Source organism: Canis aureus, chromosome 4 (assembly GCF_053574225.1).
Source record: "Canis aureus isolate CA01 chromosome 4, VMU_Caureus_v.1.0, whole genome shotgun sequence".
NCBI lineage: Eukaryota > Metazoa > Chordata > Mammalia > Carnivora > Canidae > Canis > Canis aureus.
Genome location: NC_135614.1, coordinates 46,224,093 through 46,240,431, shown reverse-complemented (window position 1 = coordinate 46,240,431; position 16,339 = coordinate 46,224,093). Strand labels below are relative to the sequence as shown.

At 35.8% G+C, this 16,339-nt stretch overlaps 1 protein-coding gene across 3 annotated transcripts in view; it reads left to right on the top strand.

Annotated features, from left to right (window-relative positions):
• TENM2 (teneurin transmembrane protein 2) overlaps positions 1–16,339 on the top strand; it is a 1,508,878-nt gene that overhangs the window by 563,392 nt on the left and 929,147 nt on the right. The gene's annotated exons all lie outside the window — the stretch shown is intronic.

Here is a 16,339-nt window from a genome sequence, read left to right as displayed (position 1 = left end):
ACTCCCATAAGACCTTTCTACATCTCTCTTTATTATGCAGAATACTTTAGAGCCATCCCGATTTCTCAAAGTCTCTATCTCTACATCCAACATCTGGCGGATGAGTTTTCAGTTACCAGATTCTGTTTCTCTGGACAGCTAACAAGTTCATTATAAACAATAAATCTTTTTTATGCCATTTTCTCCTTGTATGCATTATCATTTCTGTGATGAACTTAAAATGGTCTGTTTAAAATATTGGGCAAAATGCACCTGATTTGCTAAAGAATGGGTGGTGGTGTTAGATCATCTCAGTTTCACATTTTCAGTGTTGTGAACCTGTTTTATGCAGCCACAGTTGAATGCTAAATGGGAATATTAGTATCTGTGTGTCCATCCTCAGAAAGTGCTACATTACTAACCATAGCACATACTGTTTGGAGTAGTGGTAGTTAACTTGTACTTTGGGGATCACTAAGTAGCAGCTACTATAATTTTTTTAAAGATTTTATTTATTTTAGAGAGAGAGATCGTGCATATGGAGGGAAGGGGTAGAGGGAGAAGAGAATCTCAAGCAGACTCTATGGCTAGTGCAAAGCCTGACATGGGGCTCAATTCCAGATTCCTGAGATCATGACCTGAGCTGAAAGAGTTGGATGCTCAACTAACTGAGCCACCCAAGTGCCCCCAGCTATTGTAATTTTAATTGGCTAGGTGAAATTGATGATTGATGGTAGGGACAAAAATGATGGTGGTGAAGTCTTATCACAATTTTGGCATCTATCATTAGGAGACTCACATGTGCTGGTTTGATAGTCTCACATTATGGTGTAAGAGTAAGCATCTTATTTTCATTGTCCAGGTATGGAAACTGAGGTCTATCCCTCTCAACTTGTCATGAAATTTCTCATGATGTGTTTCTCCTTTTTTTTCTGCTGTTCATGATATATTAAGAGGTTTTTACATATACTGGTCAACTGATCAGTTGCTTTACTTATTTTTTTTAAGATGCATTTATTTATTTGAGAGAGAGAGAGAGCCTGAGCAAGGGAAGGGGCAGAATGAGAGAAAGAGAGAGAATCTCAAGCAGACTCCCCACTGAGCATGGAGCCTGATGCGGAGCTTGATCTCCCAATGCAGAGATCATGACCAGAGCCTGAGATTGTAACCTGAGCAGAAATCAAGAAAAATCAGGCACGTCATGGACTGAGCCACCCCAGTGCCCCAAATGTTTTCCTTAGTGAATATATCAGGACTGTGATGTGGCTAGTGACTTTCATGAAGCCATTGCACTGGGTCCTCAGACGACTACAAACCCATTGTCCAAAAGGGACATGCCTGACTATTCTAAGATTGCCTTTTACTCTAAGTTACTAATTTTGTAGTAAAGGTAGGCCCCAAAGTCAGTCAACTCTCAGTCCCCATCTCAGCATGAACATAGATATTGGGTGTAAGGAGTTAGTGAGTCCCTTAATCTCCTGGAGTCTCCATTTCCTCTTCTGTAAAACCTACATTAAAAAATAAACAAACCTATGTTGCAGGATTGTGCAATCAGTGATAACTTACACAAAGAGCCTCACCCAAGGCTTAGCACTTTGTAGTCTTTCATTAAATAAGACTTTGACTTGACAATGATTGTGACTTTGGTGTTTTGTCTAGAAACCTGTGGTCCAGCATCCTGTGCACCCTCTGCTTGTCTGGTGCTGCTTTCAGCCTCATGTAGGGGAAGGGCACACTCAAGAGGAGTTGAGGAGGGTGTGCAGTTCTTTTCTTCATTAGGTTTTCGGGCTGCAGGCTCATGTGCCTGTGCTGCTGCCTTTCTGAGCTCTGCACGGTAGGGAGGAGTAGAAGGGAGCGACAATCTTTCCAGTTATGGTAACTTAACCAGTGCTCAACGGCCATCCATTCAATTTCTGATCTCAGGAGACACATGGGAGAATGGCAAGAGAGCAGAGGGGTCTCTGTGTGAGGAAGGTGGAGCTGAGGAGGCAAAGACTTTGCTACACTTCCACATTTCATATTGACATTTTAGTAGGAGGTGGAACCATGCTGACTTTCTTGAATGTTAGACATCTGGACTGGAGAGAGGGAAAAAGGCACGGGATTAGACTCGATACCAATCTGACATAGACTTTTGACTTTTCATTGCTATTCAAAAAAGAATATACACAGACACGTCAGCCTGTGCTAGGATGGCAGGTCTCTGGACTTGTCAGGGTGCATTTTTCTTCTTTGTGGTTTCTGTTCATGGATTGCTAGCACACAGAATATCTTTGCATTTCACAATTTATAAAATTCATAGAGAGCAGATCTTGCTACTGCCCTCACCATGTCCTCTGCACATGGTTCTGGGGACCCAAACAGATTCTGAAAGGCAGCAACATGTAGCTCTAAAGCTAGAGAGCAAAATACAGTTGTGAATTTGCTTATCCTTTCTTGCTCTGGACATTAACCAGAGTTGGCTTTTTATCCCCAGACATATCAATATAACGGCACAGGGGAACAGAAAGCAAATTGTCTTTGACCTCTTATTTACTAGTGCATTAAATTACTAGGGCACTGTCTTCCACTTTTGTAGATTTTAAACCAGATTTTCTGTGGTCCACCCAGAGGTCACAGGAATATTCTGTCTCTAGATACGTTGGAGTACACCGGTGTTCGGAACTTGTTCTTAAATGTTTCTAGGAGCAGAAACTGTGTAAATCTTTGAGTACACACTAGTATTCACACTGTGTCCATGGAAGCCCTATGGGGTGGTGGTGGGGGCAAGTGAGTGGGGCTCCTACTCCCTCCCCTATCTCAGCCCTCTCACTTTTATATGTGAGGTTCTATATTACATTTCATTTGGTGCTTTAAAGATTTTTTTCCACAAATAAATAAAGAAAGAAATAAGTAAATAAAGATTTTAGAATAAATCGCTTTCATGGAGGAGTTCTAATACACAGGAAAGTAATCTGTGAATGCACTGTTTTTAGGTTGACTTAGCATTTCTGCTTTTGGTAATCGGCAAAACTTGCAGAGGAGGTAAGGATAAAGGGATCATGCATTATCCATTATGTCTTTTTAAACATAGAAACATGGCTCCTGCAATATTTAAGAAACAAGTAGGCAATCCAATTAACATGTTATAGGAAGGAAGAAAGATATTCTACAGGAGCTTTCTGATTGAGCTTTTAAAAAATATATTTTTAAACTACAAACATGCTCACATAATGAAACTTTTTATTGGATTTCTAAAATATCTGTGACACCAGCTCAAATTAGGAAACAAGACTATTTGATGTTCACGTACTGACTCCCCACTCCCTGCTAGACAAATTTATTCAATGATGTATCATAATTTGAAATGAGAAAGAAGGGTGGTCCATTAATCTGTATTTGAAATTGCCAGAGTCCCAAATCATGTGGACATTTGGAAATGGCCGGCTTTCCTGGTTCCACACCTCTCAAAGATCTGCAGTCAATTTATGAGACACACATATTCAAACAGTGAAACAATGCCCAGGGTGTGATCAAAAACCAATGATGATGAGGATAAGGCAAGTTTAATCAACTGCCTGCAATATTAGCTCTAACAGGGAAACAGTAGCTCTCCATTGGGCATGCCTAAAGTTTACCTATGTATCATTCATGCAAACGTTTACATACACACCCAGGCGCACTCACAAATACAAGAACACACACATTGGCACACACATCTCAAATGGGCTGTCAGTGATTAACAAGTCAACCTCCTTAAGTAGTAGGATAATCTGAAAAGTTAATAGTGAACAGTGTTACAGCTCATAGGATTAGTTAATTAGACAAAGGCTTGCAGGCAAGATCTCTGTAGTCTGTTCTGCTAAAGTGATGGAACCCACTTAGGCAACTGATGAAAAAAGCAGTGTGAACACTCTTCAAGGGAGGAAACGTGGAATGTAACAGAAAAAAGCCTCAGCATAGCAGTAACGAGCTGGCAAAGGCATTGCCATCCAATGATTGCCATTTGTCAGTGCCGGAAAAAGCAGAGGCTTGGGGATAAGATTTATAATTTTGGTTACCATCTTTCCTACTGCTTCAAGGCAATTTTAATTACTTTTTAAAATCAGTCTCTAAACTTGCATTTCCCCACATGAATTGTTGACCTTCACTTTCAAGGACGACTATGCAAAGAGGGCTTGTCCATAATAGGAAATACATGCATTTTATTAGATAAAAGATGGATATTTAGCCAGATTTGGATTAAAGCTGCTATTGCTTTAGAATTGTCTTAAGAAGAAAAGTATGTTGGCAAATGCTTCCTCTTATAGTGTTACTGGCTTTTTGTGATCCTTCCCAGTGGCTACAACAGTGTTTCTTTTTTCTTTATACTAAAAGTCATAAACATAATAACCTGCATTTTCCAGAAGGGGTTCAAATAAGTGAAGCGGACTGGTCATAAAATTAAAAGGAGACATAAAACGATAATAATAATAGTAATAATAGTAATGCTAATAATACTGAGTAATCTCATAGATTAGGTATTTGTTTTCATGATGGACTTTGAGCCCAAGTTTTCTGGATTGCCTGATTAAAATTTAAGAAATTAAGCTTTTTACTTTGATAGAACAGGTGCAATTTCAAGAAGTAATACAGAGACATCCCATAGTACCCTTTAGTCAATTTCCAAAAATAGCAATATCTTGGAAAACTGTAGTACAATATGACAACCAGGTTATTGGCATTGATAAAGCCAAGATACAGAATATTTCTATCACCACAGGATTCTTCCTGTTGTCCATCTGTAGCCATACTTACTTCCCTTACACCATCATACCCTCTGTAACCCTGAAAACCATTAATTTCTTCTCATTTCTCTAATTTTGTCATTTCAAGGATATTATATAAAAGGAGCATATAGTATGTAACCTTTGGGATTGGTTTTTTAACTCAGCATTATTCTCTGAAGATTTACTCTGGTTTTTGTGTATATCAGTAGTTCATTTCTATCGTAGAGCAGTATTTTGTATTATAGGTATATCAGAGTTTGTTTAACCAGTCTCCTATGAAGGACATCTGGATCATTTCCAATTTGGGACTATTATGAATAAACATTCCTCTATAAACATTTGTGTTGTGTGAACACAAATTTTTAGTTCTCTATGATCAATGTCCAACAGGACAGTTGCTGGGTTCTATGGCAATTACATATTTGGTGTTTTTAAAAACCATATTTTTCCAAAGACATATGGGCACCTGAAAAAACACTCAAAATCACTAGCCATCAGAGAAATGCAAATCAAAGCCACAATCAGAGGTGCCTGGGTGGCTCAGTCAGCCATTTATGTCTGACTCTTGATTTCAGCTTAGTTCATGATCTCAGGGTCATGAGATCTAGCCCCACATTGGGCTCTCTGTTGGGTGCAGAGCCTGCTTAAGATTCTCTCTCTCCCTCTGCACCTCCCTTCCCATGCTTGCACTCTCTCTCTCTAAAAAAAAAACAAAAACAAGACAAACAAATAATCATAATAATAAAACACAATCAGAAATCATCTCATACTAGTCAGAATAACTAGTCAAAAAAGACAAGAAGTAAAAACAAAAAAACAAAAAAACAAAAACAAAAAAAGACAAGAAGTAACAAAGGTTGGCAAGGATGGGGAGAAAAGGGAACACCCACACACGGTTGGAGGCAATGTGTATTGATGCATCTACTATAGAAAACAGTATGAAGTTTCCTCAAAAAATTAAGAAGAGAACTACCATACAGTCCATACATGCTTAGAACTCGATTCTAAGTGTTTATCACCTCCCCAAAATGAAAATAATAATTTAAAAAGACTCGTGCACCCTTTTGTTCATCACAGCACTATATAAAATAGCAAAGATGTGGGAGCAAACTAAATGTCCATCAGCTGGTGAATGGATGAAGAAGATGTGATGTACATACACACTGGAATATTACTCAACCATTTGCAACCACATGGATGGACCTAGAGGGTATTATACTAAGTGAAATAGGTCAAAGACAATGTCATATGACTTCACTATATATGAAATCTAAAAAACAAAATAAAACAGAAACAGACTCATAAAGAACAAACTCATGGTTACCAGAGGAGTGTTGAGTAAGGGGATAAACAAAAGAGGAAAATAAACAAACAATAAACTGTTTTCCAGATTGGCTTTGCCATTTTATATCAGGTCAGCAGTCCTTGAGTGATCCAGTTTTTCCACATCCTTGTCGGTGCTTCATGTTTGTAACTATTGTACTTTTTTTTTTTTCTTTTTTAAAATTTTTTTAGCTATTCTGACAAGTCTGTAGTAATCTCATTGTGGTTTTAATTTGCATTTCTCTAATGGCTAATGATGTTGAACGTCTTGTCATGTGTTTATTTGTCATTCATATTTCCTATTTGGTGAAATGCCACTCCTTGTCTTTTGTCTATTTTCTAATTGGATTGTTTGTTTTACAGTTGAATTTTGAAGAATACTTACATATTCTCAATACTTATCTTTTATCAGATACATGGTGTGTAAGTAGGTTCTCTTAGTCTGTAGATTGTCTTTTCATGTTCGTATCTTAACAGGATCTTTTTCAGACCAAGTGTTTAATTTTGATGAAGTTTAAGGTATTAATTTTTTTTAATTTTGTAGATAATGAATTTGGTGTCAAGTCTAAAGATTTGCTCCTTTCTACTCTCCAAGCTTTATAGTTTTTTCTAGACCTTTTCTTTTTTTTCTAAAACTTTTCTAAAACTTTTTATGCTTTATATCTAAGTGACCAAATCCATTTTAAGTAATTTTTGAATTAAGTAGGGAAAAATGTCAAGGTTCTTTTTTATTTGTTTTTGTTTTTGGTTATTGATGTCCAACTATTTCAGCACCATTTGTTGAAAATGCTACCTTATCTCTGTTTTAATGCTTTTGCATTAAACAACAACAACAAAAAATGAGTTGGGCATATTATTGGTGGGTCTGTATCCAGATTCTCAATAGTATTCTCTTTAATTTATGTGTTTGTCCCTCTGCCAATAACACCCAGGATTGATTACTGTAGCTATCGAAGTCTTAAAATTGGTAGACTGATTACTTCTACTTTCTTCGTATTAAAAAAAAAAATTCTTGTTAGCTATTCTAGTTCCTCTGCCTTTCTCTATAAACTTTAGAATAACCTTATCTATATCTATAAAATTTTTGCTGGGATTTGATAGAAACTTCATTCAATTTATATATCAATTTGGGAAGAACTGATTCTTTTTTGCTATATTAATTCTTCCAATCCATGAATATAATGTCTCTCCATTTTTAAAAATCTTTCATTTCTTTCATCAGTGTTGTGTAGTTTTCACCATATAGTTTTTGTACAGGTGTTAGATTTACATCTAAGTATTCCTCTCTTTTTTAAAAAAATCATAAATAGTATTTTAGTGTCCATGTGTTCGTTGCTAGTATACTGAAATGCAATTCATTTTCTTGTATATTTATCTTGTAGCCTATGATCTCACTAAATTCATTTATTCTAGGAGTTTTTTGGGGATTTTCTGCATAGACAACCATACCATCTATAAACATGGACAGTTTTGTCTTTGCTCTGCTCTGTATGTCTTTATTTCCCTTTCATATGTTACTGCACTGGCTAGAAGTTCCAATTTTATAGTGAAGATAGTTGACATATCCTTTAGCCTGTTAATATGGTGGATTATATTGATTGATTTTAAAATGCTGAGCCATCCTTACACTCCCAGAATAAACCCTATTTCAACATGGTGTCTAATGGTTTTTTGCTGAATTTTATTTGCTAATGTAAGGATATTTCTGTTTATATTAATGGGGAAATATTGGCCTTCAGGTTTGTTTTTGTTTATTTGGTTGTTTTTTTGTTTTTTGGTATTATCTTTGTCTGGTTTGGCTGTCAAGGTGATAGTAGGTAATAATAGTTTCATAAAATGGATTGTCAAATGCTGCCTCCTCTTTATTATCTGGAAGAGATTTTATAGAATTGCTATTAATTCTTCTTTAAACATTCCATAGGATTCTCCAGTGAAATCATCCAGGCCTGGAGATTTTTTGTGTGAGTTTTAAAATTACAAATTAATTTCTTTAACAATTACAAGATTATTCAAATGATTTTTTCACCTTGGGTGAGTTGTGATGCTTAGGTGTTTGAGAAGTTGGTCCATTTCATCTTACTTGTCAAATTTATTTTTGTAAAGTTCTTTGTGGTATTCTTAAGAGTCTTGTTAATGCCATTAGGGTCTCTGGTGATCTCCCATTTCATTCCCAATATTGGTAATTTATGTCTACTTTTTTCAAGCTTGCAAGAAGTTCGTCAATTTTATTGATCATTTCAAAGATAAAGCCTGTTTCATTGCTTTTCTGTATTATTTTTCTGCTTTCAATTCCATTAAATTTGGCCTTTTATTCTTTCCTTCCTTCTTACTTTGAGTTTATTCTTTTTCTTCTTTACATTCTTGACATGGAAACTTAGATTATTGATTTGAGGCTTTTGCTGTTTTTCAACGGATGTATTTAGTTCTGTAAATTTCCCTCTCAGCAGTGCTTTTGCAGTTTCTCACAAATTTTGATATGTTATATTTTCATTTTCCTTCACTTTAATGTATGTTTTGATCTTGCTTGAGATCCTTCTTTTACCCATGAATTATGGGTAAGTGTCGTTTAGTTTTCAGGTGTTTGGAGATTTTCTTATCTTTCTGTTATTGATTCAGATTTGATTTCCAATATGCTAAGAGAACATATTCTATATGAGTTCACATCTTTAAAAATTTTTAATTTTTGTTTTATGACCCAGGCTGTGTTCCCTCTTGATATATGTTCCATGGATAGTTAAAAAGATTATATAATCTGCTGTTGTTGGGAAGAATATTCTGTAAATTTTGAGTAGACACTGTTGATTGATGGTGTTTTGGAGATTCTTCTATATCCTTTATTTTCTGTATAGTTGCTTTATCAATCAGTGGGACTCCAGTGTTGAAATCTCCAACTGTAATTGTGGATTTTTTTTTTTTTTTAGTTCTATATTTTTTACTTCATGTATTTTACAACTTTTTTTGGTACCACCTATTAAGAGTTGCTATTTCTTCTTGGAGGATTTATCCTTTCATCATTATATAATTTCTTTCTCTGTCTCTGCTAATTTTCTTTCATATAAAGTCAACTTTATATGATATTAATATAATCCCTCTTATTTTCTTTAATGTCTGTATTAAATATCTTTCCTTAGTTTTATGTTCAGTATGCCTCACTGTTACATTTAAAGTGACTTTCTCGTTGACAGCATAGAGTTGGGTAATATTTTTTTAATTAGTCTGCAGCTCTCCATTTCTTAATTTGTGTATTTGGATTACTTACCATTTTATATAATTATTGTTATTTTAGGAATAAGGCTGTAATTTCACTTTTTGTTTTCTATTTTTTCTTATATTATATTTTTTATTTCTGTATTTTGTTCTTCCTACTTTCCTGTGGGTTACTAAGCATTTTTTGAACTCCAGTTTGATTTATCTACAGTGTTTTTGAGTACATTTCTTTGTACAAAATTTTTAGTTGTTACATTATACCTACATATCTTATCACAGTTAACTACTTCCATCATTTTACCAGTTTGAGTACATTGTAGAAACCCTTCCTCCCTTTATGTCACTTTAACCCTCCTTATTTATAATAGAATTTTGTAAATATGTCTTCTGCATACCTTTAGAGCCTCATCAGACAGTATTATAATTTTTATTTCAACCATCAAAAATAATTTGGAACACTTTAAAGGAGAAAATCTATTGTATATACCCATAATTCTGCTCACCATGTTTTTTCTTCCTTTCGGATTTCTTCTGTATTATTTCTAAAATTTCTCCTTTTATTGTTTCCTTTCTGTTTTAGAGAACTAACTCTTTAACTATTCTTGTAGAATAAGTCTACTGGTGATAAATTATCTTAGTTTTTTGTCTCCTTTTTCCAGGCATTTAATTTCAATTTTTTAGCTATTTATTCATTTTGAATCCAGTGTAGTTAACATACAGTGTTATAATCATTTCAGATGTTCAGTATAGTGATTCAACAATTCCATATTACTCAAGGCTCGTCAAGATAAGCATACTCTTAATCCCCTTCACTTTATTTTACCCACCTCTTCCACCCTCCTCTGATAACTGTTGTTTATAGTTAAGAGTCTGGTTTTCAGTTTATCTATCTTTTTTTACTTTATCCATTTGCTTCACTCCTTAAATTCCACATATAAATGAAATGTTGTGGTGATTCATTCATTCTTTCTCTGGCTTATTTTGCTTTACCATTTACTCTCTAGATCAATCCGAATTGTGGCAAATGGCAAGATTTCATTCATTTTATGGCTTAATAATATTCCATTATATCCAATGCACACACCATTAAGATTATATATATGTATGTGTATATATATACACACACATACACACACACACACACACACACATATACCATATACCATCTTACATGGAATATATATGGTGTATATAAACATCCACTCACATATACCTATATATCTCTCTATATATATGTATGCATGGGTATATACCATATATATGTGTGTGTGTGTTTATATATACCATATCTTCTTTATCCTTTAATCTATCAGCAGACACTGAAATTGCTTCCATAATTTGGCAAAGCATTGTAAATAGGGCTGCAATAAACATGAGATGCACATAACCCTTCAAATTAGTGTTTTTGTATTCTTTAGGTAAATCCAGTAGTGATGACTAGATCATAAGATAGTTCTATTTTTAACTTTTTGAGGAATCTCCATACTGTTTTCTATAATGGCTGAACCAGTTTACATTCCTACCAACAGCAGACAACTGTTCCTTTTTCTCCACATTCTCACCAACACTTGTTTCTTATGTTTTTGATTTTAGCCATTCTGGCAGTTGTGAAATTATATCCCATTATGGTTTTGATTTGCATTTTTCTGATGATGAGTGATGCTGAGCATCTTTTCATGTGTCTGTTGACTATCTACATGTCTTTTTTTTTTTTAAGATTTTATTTATTCACGAGAGACACACATACAGAGAGAGAGAGAGAGAGAGGCAGAGATACAGGCAGAGGGAGAAGCAGGCTCCATGCAGGGAGCCCGACGTGGGACTTGATCCTGGGTCTCCAGGATTAGGCCCTGGGCTGAAGGCGGCACTAAACCACTGAGCCACCTGGGCTGCCCCTACATGTCTTTTTTGGAGAAATGTCTGTTCATGTCTTCTGCTTATTTTTAATTGGATTGATTTTTTGGTGCCGAGTTGTATCAATTATTTATATATTTTAGATACTAACCCTTTGTCTGATATGTCAGTTGCAAGTATCTTCTTTTATTCAGTAGGTTGTGTTTTAATTTTGTTGGTTATTTCCTTTGCTGTGTGGAAGCTTTTTATTTTGTTGCAGACCCAATAGTTTATTTTTGCTTTTGTTTCCCTTGCTTCAGGAATTGCATCTAAAAAGATGTTGTTGGATCTGATGTCAGAGAAATTGCTGCCTGTGCTCTCTTCTAGGATTTTTGTGGTTTCAGGTCTCACATTTAGATCCTTAATCCACTTTGAGTTTATTTTTGAGTATGGCATAAGAAAGTGGTCCAGTTTCATTCCTTTGCATGTAGCTATCCACTTTTTCCAGCACTATTTTTATTTTATTTTATTTATTTTAATTTTTTTTAATTTTTTTTTAATTTATTTATGATAGGCACACAGTGAGAGAGAGAGAGGCAGAGACACAGGCAGAGGGAGAAGCAGGCTCCATGCACCGGGAGCCCGATGTGGGATTCGATCCCGGGTCTCCAGGATCGCGCCCTGAGCCAAAGGCAGGCGCCAAACCGCTGCGCCACCCAGGGATCCCTCCAGCACTATTTTTAAAGAGACTGTCTTTTTCCCTTGCATATTCTTGCCTCCTTTGTCAAAAACTAATTGACCATAAATTGTAGGTTTATTTCTGGGCTTTCTTTTCTGTTTTATTGATCTATGTGTCTTTTTTTTTCTTTAAAGAAACTTTTTTTTTTTTTTTTTTTTTTTTTTTTTTTAAGAGACAGAGTGCAATAGGGGTAGGAGGGGCTGAGGTGCAGAGGAAGAGGAGAGAGAGAATCTTAAGCAGGCTCTACGCCCAATGTGGAGTCCAATATGGAAACTTGACTGATTTCATGACCTTGAGATCATGACCTGAGCCAAAATCAAGAATTGAAAGCTTAACCAACTGGGGCACCCAGGTGCTTCTCTGTGTCTATTTTTGAGCCAGTACCATACTGATAAATTATCTTAGATGCTATGCTTTCTCCTTCATTCTAGAAGAGTATTTTTATTGGCTATAAGATTCTGGATTGAAACTTCTTTTTTTTTTCAGCATTTAAAAAACATTGTGGTATTTTTTTCTCACTTTCATAGTTTTTGATGAGAAATCCATTTTCATTTGAATTGCTTTCCTGTGTAGGTAAGATGTTATTTTTTTCTTTCACCGCTTTCACTTTTCTTTGTCTTAACTTTTCAGAATTTTGACTATATGTCTTGGTATGGATGCATTTGAATTCATCCTGTTTGGTGTTTATTCAGCTTTTTAAACATGTGGCTTTATGTCTTTTGCAAATTTGGATGGATTCAGCTGCTATTTCAATACTTTCTCAGCCCTCTCTCTTTCTCCTTTCCTTCTGGGACTCTGACATAAACATTAGGTCTTTTGTTATCATTCTACAGGTCCCTGAGGCTCTTTGCATTTTTTTTTCCCTAGGCTATTTTTTAATCTATTGTATAGTTTGAGTAATTTTCATGGTCCAATTTTCAAGCTTTCGTATTCTTTATCCCTCCATTCTGTTCTTGAGCCCATCTATTAAGTTTTTCATTTTGGTTATTTCATTTTTCATTTCTAAAAACTTCCATCAGAGTTTTCTTTATATCTTTTATTCATTTGCAAGACTTCTTATCTTTTTAATGAATCTCTAGTTTTTCATTTGTTTTAAGCGTGTCCATAATTGCTCATTGAAGAGTTTTATGATGGCTATTTTAAAGTCTGTGTCAAATAATTCTAACACCTTGTCATCTCAGTATTGGCATCTATTGGTTGCTTTTTTTCCCCTTCAGTTTGAGGTCTTCCTAGTTTTCAATATGACAGGTTGGTTTTTTGTTGTTGTTGTTGAAATCTAGACATTTTGGGTATTATGTTATGAGATTCTACGTCTTACTTAAGTTTTCTATTTTAATTGGTTTCCTCTGACATTGCTGTGTCAGAAGAGAAATCCCACCTCATTACTGCTAGATTGAAACAAAAGTCCTGGTTTCCCACTCAGTCTCTGCCAATACCCCAGGGCAGGGAACTCCTTATTAGAAGCTGATAAGTGGGGAGGAGGCAGGGGATTTCTGGCTCCCCACTAGGACTCCACTGATACTTCCCTTGGTGTTTGGGGAGCAGTGCCTCATAACCCCTCATTTCTCCCACCGATACCAATATCTAGTGACACCAACAACTACCAACAAGAGGCAGAAGGACCAACACGAGGAAGAATGACAATTCCTTACTAGGCCTCCACCTATACCACTCCAGCAGAGGAAAGTGGCATCTTGTTAGTACTCAGTAGGAGTTGAAGGCCAAGCTTCCTATAAGGAGAGGATAGCCTCATTATATTCTGGAAGGGATGAAAATCCTAGCTCTCTTCTTAGCCTTTCTGAAACCACTCTTTGAGATTGAGAGGCCTTGTCACCTCAGCAGCATGGAAATGTAGGTTCCCCACTTGGCTTTTGGTGATGAAGGTGAGACTGGGACTACAGTATTTTCCTTGTTGTTTGGCTAGAGGGAAGTGGTTACTGACTAAACATTTTCATTCTTATTATACTGCTTCTTTGTTAGTCCTTTGACTAGAGAAAGCCTGCTTTTTGTTGGAGCTTTTGTTGTTTGTGCCTATTGATGTTTTTGTGTTGCCAGTGTCTTTAGCTCCAAGTCTGGGATATATAAGGCAAAAAGAAATCTCAGGAACTTGCCACAGAATTGTTCCTTGGGTTGTAAAGGCCCTAGCTGGTCTGCCTTTTCTTTCCACCCTTCATATTTTTTTTTCTTATATTTGTTTTATATATAATATCTGGGTGTTTTAGTTGTACCTAGTGGGAGGAATATGTGAAGTACATTTAATACATCTTTCTGGAAGTGGACATTTCTAGACTGCCCAAATTTTCACAATAAGCTGGAGATCCAGATTGTAACATAAATTCTTCTATTTTGTCTTTTTGAATCTTGAAAACTAATTTTTAAATAACAGGCAGGCTAAATGCAGAATGTCTTTCAGCCAACAATCTGTACTTTGCTCAGTTCCTTAAAAAATTAGCGTTCTCTAATATTTGTCCTTTTTTGTTTCTTCATTATACATAAACTTCTGTCATTTGTCCAGAGATGACATTGCTGACAAATTTACTATCAAAGGAATACCCAAGAAAGAGGAATTTAACAGGAAAAGATTGCTGGACAACCAAATTAAATGTCAAAATGGCCATTCACTATAGCTCTTGCACTTTATGAATAGATAATATACCTTTAGGCCCCCATTTAGAACATGATTTTTTAGCAATATATGAAATAAAATCAGATGCCCACACACAGAAAGTCAGTCTGCTTTTTAAAGCATGATACAAATTGGAGGAGATAGGATTTCATGAGTCAGGAACACTAAAAACATTAAAAAGTAAAAACTTAAGGTGAAGCAGGAGAGGTAAAAATTATAAAATTCACTCAAAACCCCAATTTCTCAAAGAAACACTGTAGTTCTTCAGTGTGGGTGCACAGTCTTATGTACCTTTAATAGGGGCTGAAAGTCTTTATCTGTGTGTAGTTCAAGTATTGATATTTATGATTAGAACTTTGAATTCTAGGGATTTATATTATTGTTGCCACCTTCTGTCTTAAGCAAGTCTATACTTGCCTAAGAAAAAAATTTATTCGGAGGAGAAAACCTATTTCTTTTAGAGTCCCTACCATGTATTAGACAACATATTAGGAGCTTTACCACAGTAGCTGTTTTAATTTTTGCCAAAACTTTATGTAGTAGATTCTGTTATTTTCTGTATTTGCTGGTTGAGGAATTAAATTTGAAAGTCCAGGACTAATTTTGTAAAAGCTCTGGCCACTCAGTGGCCATTGGTAAGGTTAGCATCCAATCTAAGACTTCAATGGACATACTCTTAACCAGCCTCTAATATGAATTCCAAAATGTTGAGATCACATGTTGTAAACTAGGGAAGGTAATTTTTGGCATTTAGAAATTGCGTCAATGTTAATATACTTGGATCAGCTACACAGCAGCAAAAACTTCCATGCCAACATTGCCTATTTCTGTCCTTCAAGCAGGTCCTGAGGTCTTGACTAGTAACTCTCCAAAATGCTTCTCAGACTCCAGTCAGGAAATGTACGCTCCAGGAAACTAAAGATTAGCTCTTTTATGAGTGATGGTGGCAGCAACACCACTGTGTTTGATGTTCACAACAGGCATACCTTCTTTTTAATTGCCAATTTTCAAATAAAATTGCCCATGATTACAAGCTGCATTTGATAAAATATACAGGTAATGTAAATCAGGAGGGTTCCTGAGATCCAAAAGGGACTCTGAGTATAAAAAGACAAGGAAAGGATAACTTGGATTCTGCTGTCTTAAGACGGATGCCATGCCCATCGCTGTGCATATAGGCTAGTTCTTTGGTATAAATAGACATCCCATGACAATGTGGTAAATAGCCAAAGAAGAGTAGAGGGGTTCAAAGCTACAGATCTGCCCACCAAATATTTTTTGACATATTGAGGAGGCAGGGAGCAACAGTAGTCTGGAGAAAAATCATTACACTGTCTCTGGGTTGCATTTCCCATTTTAATTAAGTTTCATATTTTCCCATTCTGTCCAGGCCCTGGCCCTATGGCCCATGCTATTTTGCATGGCCAATGAAATCACTAAGAGCCCATCATTTGAAACTTGGAGGCATCTAAGCAATTTTGTTGTATTTGCTAGGCAGAAAGCTAGTGTTTTCTTTCTTTCTTTTTTTTTTTTTTTTCTTTTCCTTTCTTTTCTTTGGGCGGGGGATACCCATTCCGTTTTTTTTTTGTTGTTGTTGTTTTAAATCAATTTGCCAACAAATAGTATAACACCCAGTGCTCATCCCATCGAGTGCCCTCCTTAGTGCCTATCACCCAGTTGCCCATCCCCCTGCCCTCTACTCATATGTGGATTATAAGAAATAGTGAAAGGGACTATAAGAGAAAGAAGGGAAACTGAGTGGGAAAAAAATTAGAGAGGAACACAAACCATAAGAGACTCCTAACTCTGGGAGACAAACAAAGGGTTGCAGAAGGCTAGTGTTTTCTGAGTGATGTTTGTGGTGTACAGTTTCAGACTCAGGAT